The following is a 15,603-nucleotide window of genomic DNA, read 5'->3' as shown; positions in this document are numbered from 1 at the left end:
TTTGAATAGATAAAAAGTCCATGTTATTTTAATAGGTCTTCATCAGTAACTGTCTTCAAATAAGACCACCTTCCAAAATTAGAGAGTAATTCCTTCTGTCTGGACCAGACAGTAGGGCTTCCTCACCCAGAGCATTTGTCGACTTTCTCTTGTTGGTAAACAGCCAATTTTAAGGGATTACCCATCTCTTCCCTGTATGTCTCGGGATTAAATTCTGATCTGTCTCAGCTTGCCAGTGATTGGTTTGGAGGAGGAAAGTGGCCCAGTTATGTGAAATAAAACAATGGCAGGTCAGGCAAGGGGAGCTCCTAGATGTTTTTCTTGCTCCTAAAACAAGACCTGTAGAAAAGAAGGTCATAGCTGCCATAACTCCCTTGCCTCCATGAAGAGAACCAGTCAAAGATAAGGCCATCATAATGATGGTGGCAGGGCACAGACATGGAAAAAATCTGGCTTTTTTTTTAAGACAGGGTCTCCCTCTGTCGCCCAGGCTGGAGTACAGTGGCACAATCTCCACTCACTGCAACCTCTGCCTGCCAGACCCAAGTGATCCTCCCACCTTAGCCTCCTGAGTAGCTAGGACTACAGGCTCATGCCATCATGCCCAGCTAATTTTTGCATTTTTTGTAGAGATAGGGTTTCACTATGTTGCCCAGGCTGTTCTCAAACTCCTGGGCTCAAATGATCTATCCACCTAGGCCTCCCAAAGCTCTAGGATTATAGGCATGAGCCATTGCGCCTGGCCAGAATCTGAGTCTTTGATAATATTATTGAGGTGCTGAATCAACCAACCTGAAACCACCCTATCTCAGAATGTTTTTGCTGTGTGAGATAGTAAAATATCCTTAGTGTTTATAGATTGATGACTAGAAATCAGTGGTCTTTTGTTTTTTTGGTCCAGAATTTTATTGTAGAATGACATTCAAATTTCCATACACAGGTAAAAGTCATTCCAGAGAATGAAACAATATTTGACATGCAAGCATTTAAAGAAAGGAAAGGTAAACAGTGGTATCTACTTTGGATTCACTGAGACCAAGCTGTGCCAAGCTAAACATTCCTTTTTTGATAGGATTAGTAGATTACATGCCAGAGGAAGTCACCAACATCACATATTGGATTTCAGCAAACATTTGATAAAATTACTCATAATATTTTGGTCAATATTGGATGGAAAAATATTGAGGAGATGATGTAGTGTTGAAGAAAGACAAGATGCTGAGGAAGACAAGACTGGTTAACAAATCACGGCATTTTAAAGGTACTGTGACAGCCTTGAAAAAGAAAGAAATTCTGTCATTTGCAACAACAGAGATGGATTTAGGGAACATTATGCTAAGTGCAGTAAGCACACAAAGACAAATACTATATGTTTTCACTTATATTTGGAATCTAAAACAATCAAACTCATAGAAACAGAGAGTACAATGGTGGTTACCAGAGGCTGGGGGCTGGGGGAGCGAGGAGATGATGGTCAAAGGGTACAGTCTCAGTTAGACAGGAGGAGTGAGGTTATGTTTTGGTTTGGTTTTGAGATAAATTGCACTGTGTGGTGAAGGTAGTTAATAATCGTGTATAGTACTTTTCAAAATTGCTAAGAGAGTAAATTTCCAATGTCTTCATCACAAAAAAAAAAAAAAAATAAGTGTTTGAGGTGATGTATATGTTATTTAGCTTGATTTAATTACTCTGCATTGTATTCGTAAGTCATAACATCACGGGCTGGGCCTGGTGGTTCACGCCTATAATCCCAGCACTTTGGGAGGTTAAGGCAGTTAGATCGCTTTGAGCCCAGAAGTTTGAGACCAGCCTGGGCAACATGGCAAAACCCTGTCTCTACCAAAATTACAGAAACTAGCTGGGCTTGGTGGCTTACACCTGTAGTCTCAGCTACTTGGGAGGCAGAGGTGGGAGGATTGCTTGAGCATGGGAGACAGAGGTTGCAGTGAGCAGAGATTGTGCCACTGCACTCTAGCCTGGGTGACAGAGCCAGACCCTGTCTCAAAAAAAAGAGAACCATAACATGACTTTGTACCTCATAGGGATAGAAAGGGCGTGATCCCTTTTCTCCCCATCCTGAGGGTCACAGCTGACCCTACTATAAAAAAGGACAGGTTAACAAGAGAAAAGCATACAAATGTATTTAATCATAGTTTTATATGACATGGGAGCCTTTAGAATGAAGACCCAAAGATACAGGTAAAACCATCCACTTTTATATTTAGGTTCCATGAAGAATGGACTGCTGTGTAGAACTGTGGTTGGACAGAAAAGGTATAATCTAATGGAAAGAGACCGAGCAGGGAATCCCAGCAAGGCCTGTCTGTTAAGGTTCTTCTTGGCCTCTCTGTGCAGCTGTCTTCCTTCCAGGTATGAGGCAGAACCCATTTTGGAATGAGTGTCTTATGACCAATTGTCAAACTATGTAAGTCAGATTTCTTTATGGCCAGCTCTTACACAGGAAGGTTGGCGGGAGGTTAGAGTAATGTTTTTAGGTTTTATGGCTGGCTTTGGGGAACAGGAGTTCTAGTTTCTATAACACACCTTGGGGAAGAGGGATTATAGTTTTTATGGCTAGCCTCAAGGGAGATTGATGGGCCAGCGACAGAACGGCAGGAGAAGGTCAGAGAGAACTTGCTTCTGAGGCTACTTCTGAGGCTTTCACTTTGGGATATTGTTTTCTGAGCCACAACAACCTCATAAATATATACGACTATAATTTGTCAATTTACAATTAAAATAAATTTAAAAAAATAAAGATACTGTGACAGGTAACAAATAGATAAATGGTTCAGGCAAACAAAGAGGATGGGGGAGGTTGGCAAGTATCTACTGGGAATGGTGGGCACACTAATAAGTGGGCAGTGTACTTGAGTCAGGAGCAAATGGTGGTCCTCAACAGGCAAGAATGGGCACCACAGAAAGATGGACAGGTCACAGGCTTGTAATTTTGGTACTGGGGTATTGGTGAGGGGAAATCTCTGCATGAGGATATATAGGAAATGGATGAAAAGATCCCGAGTTTGAACATGTTTTAAAAAAATATGGAAGGTGCTCCAGTTAGAGAATAATGGGGATAAAAAGCAGTTCATTGAAACAGTAATTTAAGAAAGGGTTGGCCAGGTGTGGTGACTCACACCTATAATCCTAGCTCTTTGGGAAGTCAAGGCAGGAGGATCGATTAAGGGCAGGAGTTTGAGACCAGTTACCAGTTTGGGCAACATAATGCGACATTGTCTCTACTAAAAACAAACAAACAAACAAACAAAAAAACATTAGCTGGTTGTTGTAGCACATGCCTGTGGCCCAAGCTAGTCGGGAGGCTGAGGCAGGAGGATCGCTTGAGCCAGGGAGGTCGAAGCTGCAGTGAGCTGTAATGATGTCACAGCATTCCAGCCTGGGCCACAGAGGCCCTGCCAAAAAAAAAAAAAAAAAAGAAAGAAAAAGGAAAAAGAAAGGGCCATATGCATGGCAGAAGCTCAGCTGTTAGCCCTTGGACAAGGGCCAGCACTGTACAAGGAGGAATCACAATCCTGTGCTGAGTTCTAGATTTTTGGTCTGGAGACCTTCAAGTTCTGAGTATTACCCCTAGACAAATGGGGGAGACTACACCCATAGAGAGAAGTCAGGTAGCCTAAGCTATGACTCTGACCTATTCAAGTAGTCATTATGAACTTGAATGAAAACAAGGATATGAAAATAAAATCTGTGAACAACAGAGAGTTAGAGAAAATCTCTAATGTGTTGGCTTCAATAATCAAAAAGTTGAGTGTAGTTAAACCTGGATAAGATTATCAGCTCCTCAGGTGCCTTTTTCCAAGTTTGCAATAAAATACTAATGAAGACCAAAAAAAGAAATCATAAAACTCAACTCACGATACCATATACTGACATGATGTATGAGAACTGACTTGTTGTGAGAATCTCAGAGGAATTTCCATGAATGGCAAGGCCAAGAGTGCCTAATTGAAGGAGATAAGCAGTGGATCCCATGTGCTGATCCAGGAAGCCAACTTGCTTGAGTGTGTCTTTCGCCTCTGCTTTCTGCCTCTGAATCAGAAGCCCAAGACCAATCTCTACCAGAAGCATCAACAACTGCAGGTCTTTAGCTTAGTGTGTGTGTGTGTGTGTGTGTGTGTGTGTGTGTGTGTGTGTGTCAGAGAATTTTTTATCCTCTCCATCTAGTAAGCCAGTTTTATGCATACCATTTATCAATGTATTTTTTGTTTCACCAAGGATTTTTTCATTATTAATAATGAAGATGGGGTCTCACTATATTGCACAGGCCTGTCTTGAACTTCTGGCCTCAAGCAATCCTCCCTCCTTGGCCTCTCAAAACCCTGGGGTTACAGGCATGAGCCAAAAAGTTTTGATGCCATCTCTTTCACAAGTCAAGATCATGTGATCTGTTTCTGGGTTGTTTCTGTTTTCTGTTCCATCGTTTTTATTGTCTGTTCCTGGGCATTACCAAGTTGGTGGTGGTGTTTTTTAATTACCTTGGTTTTGTTACATGTCTTAATATATGGTAGCCAAATTCTCCATTTTCCCCACTTTTTTTTCCTGACGTTGACCTTTTTTCATGTAAACTAAGAAAGTACCCCATACCCCCAAATTTACTGGGATTTTGATGAGAATGGTATTACAAATCATAGACTAGTTGGAGAGAATCAGAGTCTTTGCAATGGTAAAGAGTCCCATTCTGTCTGCATGCCTTCTGTCTGCACGAATTCTTTAAGTGCTTCAGAACCATCAACTCAAAAGTGTTGTACGGGGCCTGCTGCATCACCTGAGAGGCTTCGAAATGTCAGCTCAGGCTCTGCCCCACGCCAGAGCTACCGAATCAGAATCTGCTTTTTAAACATCCCAGGGTTATCTGGAGGTACATTCAAGTTGGAAAATATACCTTTCGTAGAATTTTAAAGATTTCTCCAAGAGAAGCAGGGCATTTTTGTTAACTTAATTCCAGGTTAATAGAGCTCAGAAAGGTCTCTAGAACTCTGCTGAACTCTATTCACAATTCTAAACAGATTCTGCCAAATCTCTTGTGAGTTTTCTGTGAATATTTATATCATCTGTAAATAACGACAGCGGAGTCTCCTGACTCTCTTTCTTCTGATCTTTTTGATTTATGTCTCTTGATTTATTTTACTGTCTCTTGATTTATTTTACTGATCAAAACTTCCAATATTACATGGAAAGTAAAGATAATTTAAAAGGCCTCCTGGAGGCCAGGCACGCTGGCTAATGCCTGTAATCCCAAAATACTTTGGGGGGCCGAAGCAGGACTGTCTCAAAGAAAACGTTTAAGACAAAACAAAAAAAACGAAAGGCATCCTAGACTCATTCTCAACCTTAAAGGAAATGCTTCTAATATTTACCCAAGAAATGTTACATTTGCTGCTGATTTTTGGCAACTTAAAAAACTTTGTCCATTTCTGGCCTTCTAAACACCTTTTTCAAAAGTTCACAATTGATTTAAACATTACTTTCTGCATATATTAAGAGAAAATCATGTGATTTTGTCCTTTAGTTCATTAAGGTGGGCAGGGATTACAGGCATGAGCCACCATGAGCCAAATATGGCTCATTAACACGGGCCAACGCAGAAGCACAAAATTTCTCAGGGAGATAAATTGCTCTTATTAGGCGACCTTGATAAGCATTTGGAATAAAAGAATACATACCATGGCTTCTAAGATCAAGTGTGAAAGAATACATAGCATTGTTTTCTCCCATGGTTTTTGGTTCAATAACCTAGATAAACTTTGAAAATGATTTATAGAGATGACTATCCTCAGCCATCTCTCGTGCAGCTGTTTCCATGGTATGACATGGCAATTACCTCATGGTCAAGTTCTACTTTTGTTTATTGTATCAAAAGATGATGCTCTTGACCAGGTGCGGTGGTTCACATTAGTAATCCCAGCATTTTGGGAGTCTGAGGCAGGCGGATCACTGGAGGTTAGGAGTTCAAAACCAGCCTGGCTGACATGGAAAAACTTTGTCTCTATTAAAAATACAAAAATTATCTGGACATGGTGGTGGGTGCCTATAATCCCAGCTACTCGGGAGACGGAGGCACAAAAATTGCTTGAACTAGGGAGGTAATGTTGCAGTGAGCCAACATAGCACCACTGCACTCCAGCCTGGGCGACAGAGGAAGATTCTGTCTCAAAAAAGAAAAAAAAAAGTGATGCTCTTAACTTCAATCACCGTCTCTGTATAGGTGTGGTGGAGACGACCCAGGCACAACCATTTGATATACTACCCTGTGCATGATCTTTTCTCTACAGTTAAAAATTCTGATCCATAAAGGCCAGTGTAGTTTAGTTGTGTGTGGACTGAACGGAAGCCGCTAGTCCAAAGGACACCCCACTGCTGAAATGTGATATGCCAAGCCAGATTGTCTGTTCTCTTGATGCAAAGCAGCTTAGCAGGGTCCTTGGCAGTCAGGCATCAGTGGGCTCTTCTCAGTTGACTGATTATGATGGTGTTGCTTCTCAGTTCCCAGTGTGCATGTGTGCTTTGCACAGTGGTTCTTGGTCCTGCAAGAATCCACTGAAAGCCCTTTGTAGAAAACGAAAAAAAAAAAAAAAAAAAAAAGAAGACTCATGTTATTTCCAGAAGTTCATAGACTTCCCAAAGCCACGATCCAAGTAGGAGTCCATGAACTGTAAGTTAAACCCCTGGCATAGAATCAGAACACAAAACAAGGCTAGAAGCACCACAGTGTGGTTGACTTTAGGCTTCAGTAGAGTTACGACTTGTTTTCTTGACAGTTCGTTTTTTAGGTGAATAGTTGCAGTAATAGCTGAACTGAACAGCAGAGATTTTGTGATGTGGCAGGATGCAAGATGTGCAAAGATCTGACCAGACCTTCAGCTTCTTTGAGGAATTGTACTAACAGCCCCAAACATCCCTAACCTTCTGCAGATTTAGTTTTATATAAGCTGCTAGAGAATAGTCATCATGGAGTAATCACCCATGGAAGACTGCATAAGAACTATGGATGACACTCAGAGCCTTCTCAGAACTGGGCATTGATTCTAATACCAGGTTCCTGGGTATTTGTTACATCCTATGTCATGGCCATATCCATTCGTTTACTCAGAGAGTCATTCATTTATCAAAAATTTAATTGATATCACCATAAAGTCTGCTGGGCCTGTTAATGATGAGTTTTTATTTTCTCCTTTACCAGGAATTATACGCCCCCCCCAAAATCCTTTGTTAGTAAAGATAAGTCAAAGAAAAAAAGATCTTATTTTCATTTAACTGCTGCAGCATGAGTCTTCATTCAGAGCAGAGCAGAGCATGAAAGAAAAGTAAGAAGATCACAATTCAGCTTTCATGTCTGATACGGTGGTGGGAAAAATAAAATAAACAATCATGTGGGAATTTTCCATCTAATCCTACTTTTAGATTTTAGGTATTGAACACTTGTGTAAATTTTAAATGGAGCCAAAAAAAATACACAAAGGGATAAAGGGCACAACTTTATATTTCTGGAGAAATAATAGAAGTGCTCAAACACATGCCTTTAATTATATTTTAATAGATGAAATTATACTTTAATCAAATCCATTTGTTGTTTCAAAGAAGTGAAATAATTAAAACCATTGAATGGGACATCTTGCTATTTATAACACTAATTTATACTTTTAATTAACTTCAGAACATGTGGTTATTTTAGCTGGGCTCTGGAGTTTCCCTACCCTGCACTACTAGAAACCACCATTGACTATAGAATAGAAAATTCCAGCAAAGTACAAAGCTAATTCTTACTTCGATTTAGTCTTTCTTTTTTTGAGATGAAGTCTCGTTCTGTGGCTCTGTCACCCAGGCTGGAGTGCAGTGGCATGATCTCAGCTCACTGCAAACTCTGCCTCCTAGGTTCAAGCAATTCTCTGCTTCAGCCTCCTGAGTACCTGGGATTACAGGTGTGCGCCACCACACCCAGCTACTTTTTGTATTTTTAGTAGAGATGGGGTTTCACCATGTTGGCCAGGCTGATCTGAAACAACTGACCTGGTGATCCATCCACTTCAGCCTCCCAAAGTGCTGGGATTACAGGTGTGAGCCACCTGTGCCTGGTTTTTTAATTTAATCTTGTTTTGTATTTATTTGTTTTTAAAACCACATATAATTTTTAAATTGAGATTTACTTTGTTTCACTTTACAAAACTATTAGTAATAGCTTTTTCAGGACCAAAGTATGAAGAAATTTGGGAAAGGTCTGGTCTTTTTCTCATGCTCTGAAACCTTCAAGAATATAAAACTGAAGTATTACAGACTCCATTAAGATATTAATTGCTGGCATTTGCTAAAATGTAACACTGTTTGTGTTGATTTTCTGCAACCATGGAAAAAGTACTGACAAAAATAAGTTTTGAATAAGAAAAAAATAAAGTGTAGATTAGAAATGATTTATGTTATATATTCTCCTAGACCTGCATTGTCTAATATATAGCCACTAACTTTATGTGGCTATTAAGCACTTGAAATGTAGTGATGGGGAAGAAAAACTTTTCCTCCATCTTCTTAAGTTGAATAAATTAAACTAACAAAAGACAGATTAATAGGAGAAAAGGCACACAATGTTTATTAATAGTTATGTGCATGGGAGTTCACATAAAAGAAGTGAAGCTCAAAGAAGCAGTTAGACTTGAGGGCTTATATACCATTTTAACAAAGAGAAAAGAGTTTGGGCTTCAAAGGATGGTAAATCATAGGGAAGTGACTAGGAAATAATGGGAGAACCAATGGGAGGTAAAGGTAATTTTAGTAAGTTCTGTTTATGCAAACTCATCTCAGTGTTGACTCCTCATCTCCAGTGATAATAGTCATTCTTCCCTTCCTGGGAGGGGAGGGTTGGAGAGGGGACCTGCACCAAGGGAAGTTCATGCTCTGATTTTAGGCAGATAAGGAGAGGACAGAGACCTCCTTCCAGTGTCTGTTAATTCATAATTGCCTTCAGCTCAAAATAATCCTTTTGCCAAAGTGGCATATTTTGAGGTGGCTAATCTCCTTCAGTAACAGGTCCAAATTGAGATGTGCTGTAAGTTTATCATACACACATAATTTTTAAGACTTAGTATGAAGACAAAAGAATATAAAATATCTCATTAATAATTTTTGTATTGGCTGAGTGTGGTGGCTCATACCTGGGATCCCAGCACTTTGGAAGGCTGAGGCAGAAGGATCATTTGAGGTCAGGAGTTAGAGACCAGCCTGGGCAACACAGTGAGACCTCGTCTCTACATAAAAATTTCTAAATAAAATAATGAAATTTTAAAAATAAATAAATTAAAAATTAAATTAAAAAGTTAAATAAGGCCAGGCGTGGTGGCTCACACCTGTAATCCCAGCACTTTGGGAGGCTGAGGTGGGTGTATCACCTGAGGTTGGGAGTTCGACACCAGCCTGACCAACATGGAGAAATCCTGTCTCTACTAAAAGTACAAAATTACCCAGGCGTGGTGGCGCATGCCTGTGATCCCAGCAACTCGGGAGGCTGAGGCAGAATTACTTGAACCCAGGAGGCGGAGGCTGCGGTGAGCTGAGATCGTGCTATTGCACTCCAGCCTGGGCAACAAGAGCAAAACTCCATCTAAAAAAAAAAAAAAGTTAAATAAAAAAATTAGCCAGGCATGGTGGTGTGTTCCTGTGGTCCCAGTTATTCAGGAGGCTAAGGCAGAAGGATCACTTGAGCCCAGGAGGTTGAGGTTACAGGGAGCTCCACTGCATTCCAGCCTGAGTGCCAGAGCAAGATCCCATCTCAAAATAATAATAATAATTTTATATTGATTATGTATTGAAATGATAATTTTGATATACTGAGCAAAATATGTATTATTAAATTAATTTTATCTGTTCCCACTTTTTAAAATGTGGTTACTATTATAACATTTAAAATAAAATGTGGCTCATATTATACTTCTGTGAGTCAGTGTTGTCCTGGATAGCAAATAAATGACTCAAGCAAAGAGTGTATTTGGTTTCTAGTAGGGTGGCCTTCATCATCAGGCAGACAGCAGATGTTAGATAATTTACTAGAGCAATTGCAATTTAAACCCAAAAGTAAGTTAAACAATACAGAGACCTCCTGGGATGCTTGGACAAGTGGAGAACATTTTTGTTTTTGTATTTGTTATTTTAAACTTTCAGTGATATATTGGTAGAATGTTTAAGGTGAAACTTTTCATATCCACTTCAAAGACAGTCCTCAGTTCTTCAGAATGTAAGACAAGAACAATAAATCTTGAGTTGAAATGACAGAAATAAGATCAAATTAAATAGTGGGAGGATCTGATGAAATGTAGTTAACTTAAGAGCATTCCCCGGTGGCCTGGTGGCCAGCATCCATACAAAAAAGGTCACCATTTATAGAAATGCAATGTAGTAAATATTACCGCCCAGGTGACATCAACCTAAGAGCTGAGTGAGGGATTGACATCATTAATAATTAAGACAAAAAGTATTGCTTTGCACTAGCCCCCATCTGCTGATTCTTGGAGCTTTTCTGAATCTTTCTTGATGACTAGATGGCTGTGGGGGTGACTGCGAATGACACCTGAGGGATTTTTTTTGCCCCACATTTTCTGTTGGTTTCCCAATCCTGAAAGGGCTCCCAGTCTTTTCCAGGTACTTTAGGACCAGAGTTTGCCACCTATGACCTGCCTGTTCTATACCTGCTTCCTTGACTTTGGTGGAGTCGTCACTCCTCACAGCTGCTGCCTTCAGCAAACCACTCTCACCTTTGGGTACCAAAAGCAGAGCAGTCCTGAGCTTCTACAGCAGCCTGTCCCTCTCTACTGAAAACTAGCAACTTTCTAGCTTCTTGTTTTATTGGTTTTTTTTTTTTTTTTTTTTTGATATTTATATTAACTTTATTTCTAACAGCCAGAAACAAGAAAAAATACAAATGTCCATCTACTGGTGGTAAACTAATAAACACACCGTGGTATTCCAAACAATAAAATACCACTCGGCAAAAAGGAACAAACCACTGACAATACAACAGCAAAGGATGAATCTCAAAAGCACATGCCAAGGAAAAGAAGGCAGATGCAAAACACTATGGTGGAATACTGCGTGGTTCCACTCAGATGACGCTCTGGAAAAGGGAGAAGTACACGGATGGAAATCAGATCACTGGTCACCAGGAGCTCAGGCTGAAGGGAGGGGACTGACTCCAAAGGGTCACTAGGAGGCTTTCTGGGGTGATAGAAATGTTCTGCATCTTCACTGTCGTGGTTGGTGATTGCATTTCTCAAAATTCATAAACTGAATACCTAAAGAGGTGAATTTTACCGTATATAAATTATACCTCCATAGAACTGGGTTAGAATCTTATTTGCACAAACATTCTGAATTATCAGAATTTTTTTTATCCAAGGTGAATATCACCTGTGGTCAAGATCTTCCCACCAGGATGGTCTTCTTGCAGTCCCAGCCCTAGCCCCACTCACTATGTCCAGAGTGGGTTTTTTTTTTTTTTTTTTTTTTTTTTTTTAAGGTGAAGTCTCACTCTCCACCATGTGAGGACACAGCAAGAATGTAGCCACCTGCAAACCAGGAGGAGAGCCTTCACCAGGAACGGAATCTGCTGGCACCTTGATCTTGGACTTCCCAGCCTCCAGAAGTCTCCTCCGCCTTATAGTCCAGTCCCATTTCCACCGATAGACCTGCAGCACTAGCCCTCCTCCACTCCCAGGAGGAGCCTCCCCCAGGGCTGCTGCTACAGGGCTGCTTGACTTCCTTCGGCTGCTCCATCAGGATTCATATTCCCCAGCCCGCGCAGAACCTAGCCAGGACCTTCCTAGCTTCTTTCATTCCCTTCTTTCCTGAGGAGAAAGTCCACCTTGGGTTTAAATGGCTTAAGACAGGGCAATAAGCCTGATCCCACTCTCAGCCTTTGTCTATATTATGCTTATGTTTTGACAAAGTGGAATTTTACCTGAAGGTTAAGAAAGCCATCGCCCTTTTGTGTTCTGGAAAATGACTTACTGCAAGGGGCCACCCTTCCCCATGTGACTTAGACAAGTTTCATGAGTGCCCCTTTGTCTACTGATGACAAAATTAGATAGGGATCTTCCAGTCTTCTGTTTTTGACCTCCTAAATGACTAGCTGAACTGATTGTCACCACTGATTAATCAGAACAAAACGCCTGTTAGCCAAACTTTGGCTAAGCTTCTCTCCTTCCCCCAGGCCCCCGAACTTTGGCCCTCCCCAACCCAAGCCAGCATACAGCCTCTTCTTAGGGCCTCCTCCCTGCAAATAGGCTGGCCACCAGATAGAACATTCTCTGATCTACTGTCCCATGAGGTCACCCTTTCATTCCTCCTTGAATTAGCATAGTGATGTCAGCTTCCTGAGCTTTTTCTTTTCTTTTTGAGACAGGGTCTTGCTCTGTTGCCCAGGCAGAACTGTAGTAGTGTGATCTCAGCTTACTGCCACCTTGGCCTCCTGGACTCAAGCAGTCCTCCCACCTCAGCCTCCCAAGTAGCTGAGACTACAGGTGCATGCCACCATGCTTGGCTAATTTTTTTTGGTGATTTTTGTAGAGACAGGATTTCATCATGTTGCCCAGGCTAGTCTCGAACTCCTGGGTTCAAGCAATCCGCCCACCTTGGCCTCCTAAAGTGCTAGAACTACAGGCATGAGCCACTGTGCCCAGTCCTGAGTCTTATTTTCACCTCAATACCAGACATTGCTAAGTCGAAGTTGCTGGACCAGGTTCAGCCTCAAATTTCGTTTATTCGATACACACAGTATTGGAAATATCTCTTTTAATCAATTACCACCATTGAAAAAAAATCAGGAGATTTTACATAAATCTTTTGGCTTCTCTTAAGAAACAGGATCCGAAAACATTGTTTCCATCCCCTTGTAAGGTGACAGCACTCCTAACTGGCCTGCTCTGCTCATTTTCATGACCTACCTGGGTTTTGGCTTTACGTTAACCCTAACCCCTGGCAGAGAGTGCGCAGTTCTCCCTCATATAGTTGTTACGAGGTCCAAATAAAATAGTGTATAAAGTGGCCCCCAGTAAGAACTGAATCATTATTACTTCTTGCTTTTTAGTTGCTGAAATTTAGGTTTGTGAGCTTACATTGACTTTTAAGCATCTAAATAGATGTTCCATTTTACATAGATGAATAATGATTAAAAATAGCAAAAGTAGGATTCGATGAACACCTGGGATGAAGCAAATCCTTAAAAGAAAATAACATGATCTCAGAATCTTGAAAACATGTTTGCAAGATACACTTTTTCTTTGAGATTAAAATCTTGTTGTTATCTCTTCCAAATGACTTTTGTTATGTCTTCCAAATGAACCATTTAATCAATGAGACAGTTTATTGGACAAATAGATGTTTTCCTTGCACTGTGCCAAAAAACTGATTTGATTGATTTTACAATTAAATCGAGGGAGGTGGCTGATAGTTTTTGCAAACTCATGCCTTACCCTTTATTGATTTTTGTTTAAAGTTTAGCCATTGAACATTACAATAAAGTAACTAAGCAAGCCACCTTGAACTGACAAAAACAAGGGCACTCACTAAGTGAAAACACCACACATAATGATAAGACCTGTCAGAGCACTTATGGATTTTGCATCTGATCACTGGAATATGATGTCTAGAGTACTAGGATTAAGAATCTCAGCCTTAAAGTTAAAAAAAAAAAAAAAGAGGAAACTTAGCCTTTTCCAGGCACAGTGACTCATGCTTTTAATTACAACACTTTGGGAGGCCAAAGCTGGAGCGTTGCTTGAGGCCAGGAGTTTAAGACCAGATTGGGGAACACAGTGAGACCCCTCCCCTTCCCATCTCTACAGAATAAATAAATAAATAAATAAATAAATAAATAAATAAAATAAATAAAATAAAATAATCCCAGCCTTGCGGTTAGCTTTTGGACTATCAAAGCTGCCTCAATGGTTGCTCATTTAGAGAGTCAAAAGCTTTTTAAAGAACTCGCTTGTTTGTTTCATTTCCTCTTCTGAAGCTTTTTTTTTTTTTGCAGATCCAGACTTTGAAGAGGCTCCTCCCTCCTGCCAGGCTCACTTGCCCTTGTCCTTGCTGTGACAAACTGCATATTTCAAAACTCTCAAGTAATGCCCCGATTCTGACCCAACCCTACCACTACCATACATATCCCTTGCTGAACTCTGAGACCAAGACTCAGCTTCAGGAAACACAGCTGTCGGAACGCTCCTCCATTTACAGAGTCTACAGGCATCTCACACCAGGTCTCCAGGTCCCGATGTCCTAGCATGAAGTGTGGCGTGGAATGTGGCAGAGGCCTGTCACCTCTCCTCCCTCCAGGGCTGGCAACTTAACTTCGCCCCACCTGGCTCTTCTGTTTCACAACAGATTAAGTCTTTTCAACTTCTGGACGCCTCTCTTGGTAGCTCACACCTGCAATCCCAGCACTCTGAGGGGCAGAGGATCCCTTGAGCCTCAGAGTTCAAAATCAGGCCAGTCAACCTAGTGATACCCCTTCTCTATCAAAAATAAGAACTAAAAAAAAATTTTAAATGGATGCTTCTCTTAGCTTGGTTTCTCTTTGCATTTGAAAAATGATGCCAATTATTTTCCTCAGGGGACGTCTTTGAATGCCTCTGGCACTTTCACAGATTGCTTCTTTTTTTCCTAAAATTTGTTATGAAGCAAAATGTGGCAATTTACACGTTTCATTAGTTGTTACTAAGCTGCGTCTCTGCTTGCTTTGTAAACTCTTTCCCAGACCCACTGAAAGCTCATGCACATCTTTTACTTTTTTGAAGTGAACTAGCACCCTCTATAGGCCAATCTTGTTATAAATACAAGAAAGCACATCTCAGGGTGTTACTAGTTTCTAGCGCCAGTGCCTAAGGCAAAACAGTCGCATTTGTCAAACCTAGCTGTGAAAATCCCATAGATTATCAGGAAACATAAAAACGAAGAATTAGTTTCTTTTGTTTCTGTTTTGATTTGGTCAGTGTCTCCCTTTTTTGGAGTAGTGGATTTCAATAGGGGAGGGAAGATTAAATAAAGAGACAGTTTTTTCTCTACCTCTCTTTTTGTCTTTTCTCCCACGCGCTTAAGTGGAGAAGCTTGTATTCTTCAATTTCCATATAATATATTAATTCACTCGGAAACATTTATTGACTCAACTCCATGCCAAGCACCATACAGATTCTGATACAGAGAGATGCCTGCTCTCATGTAGCTTACATTCTAGTAAGGAGAGAAGATTACCATCTAGGTTTTTAAGAGATGCTTCTTCAGAGAATAATAAATACTCAAGAGCATAATAAAGTGAGAGTGGTGTAGAGTGTGATAGGGCAGTGGGGTAAGCTGTATTAAATAGAATAGTCATGGTGGGCCTCCAGAAGTAGGTGATTTTTAGCAGAGATTTGAATGAGGAGGAGCCAGATTCATAAATTCTATGCTGGGGTGTGACCACAGCAGTCTGGCTACCCAAATCTACTCCTAATCTCTATATTTATGCCCCCTACGTTTTATTTTGGCTATACCACATTAGTTCCCAAAAAGTAGATTATGAGGTGGGAGGATCACTTAAAGCCAGGAGTTTGAGACTAGCCTGGGCAA

Source organism: Chlorocebus sabaeus, chromosome 11 (genome assembly GCF_047675955.1).
Source record: "Chlorocebus sabaeus isolate Y175 chromosome 11, mChlSab1.0.hap1, whole genome shotgun sequence".
NCBI lineage: Eukaryota > Metazoa > Chordata > Mammalia > Primates > Cercopithecidae > Chlorocebus > Chlorocebus sabaeus.
The sequence above is the reverse complement of the archived record's forward strand: the minus strand, read 5'-3'. Positions refer to the sequence as shown.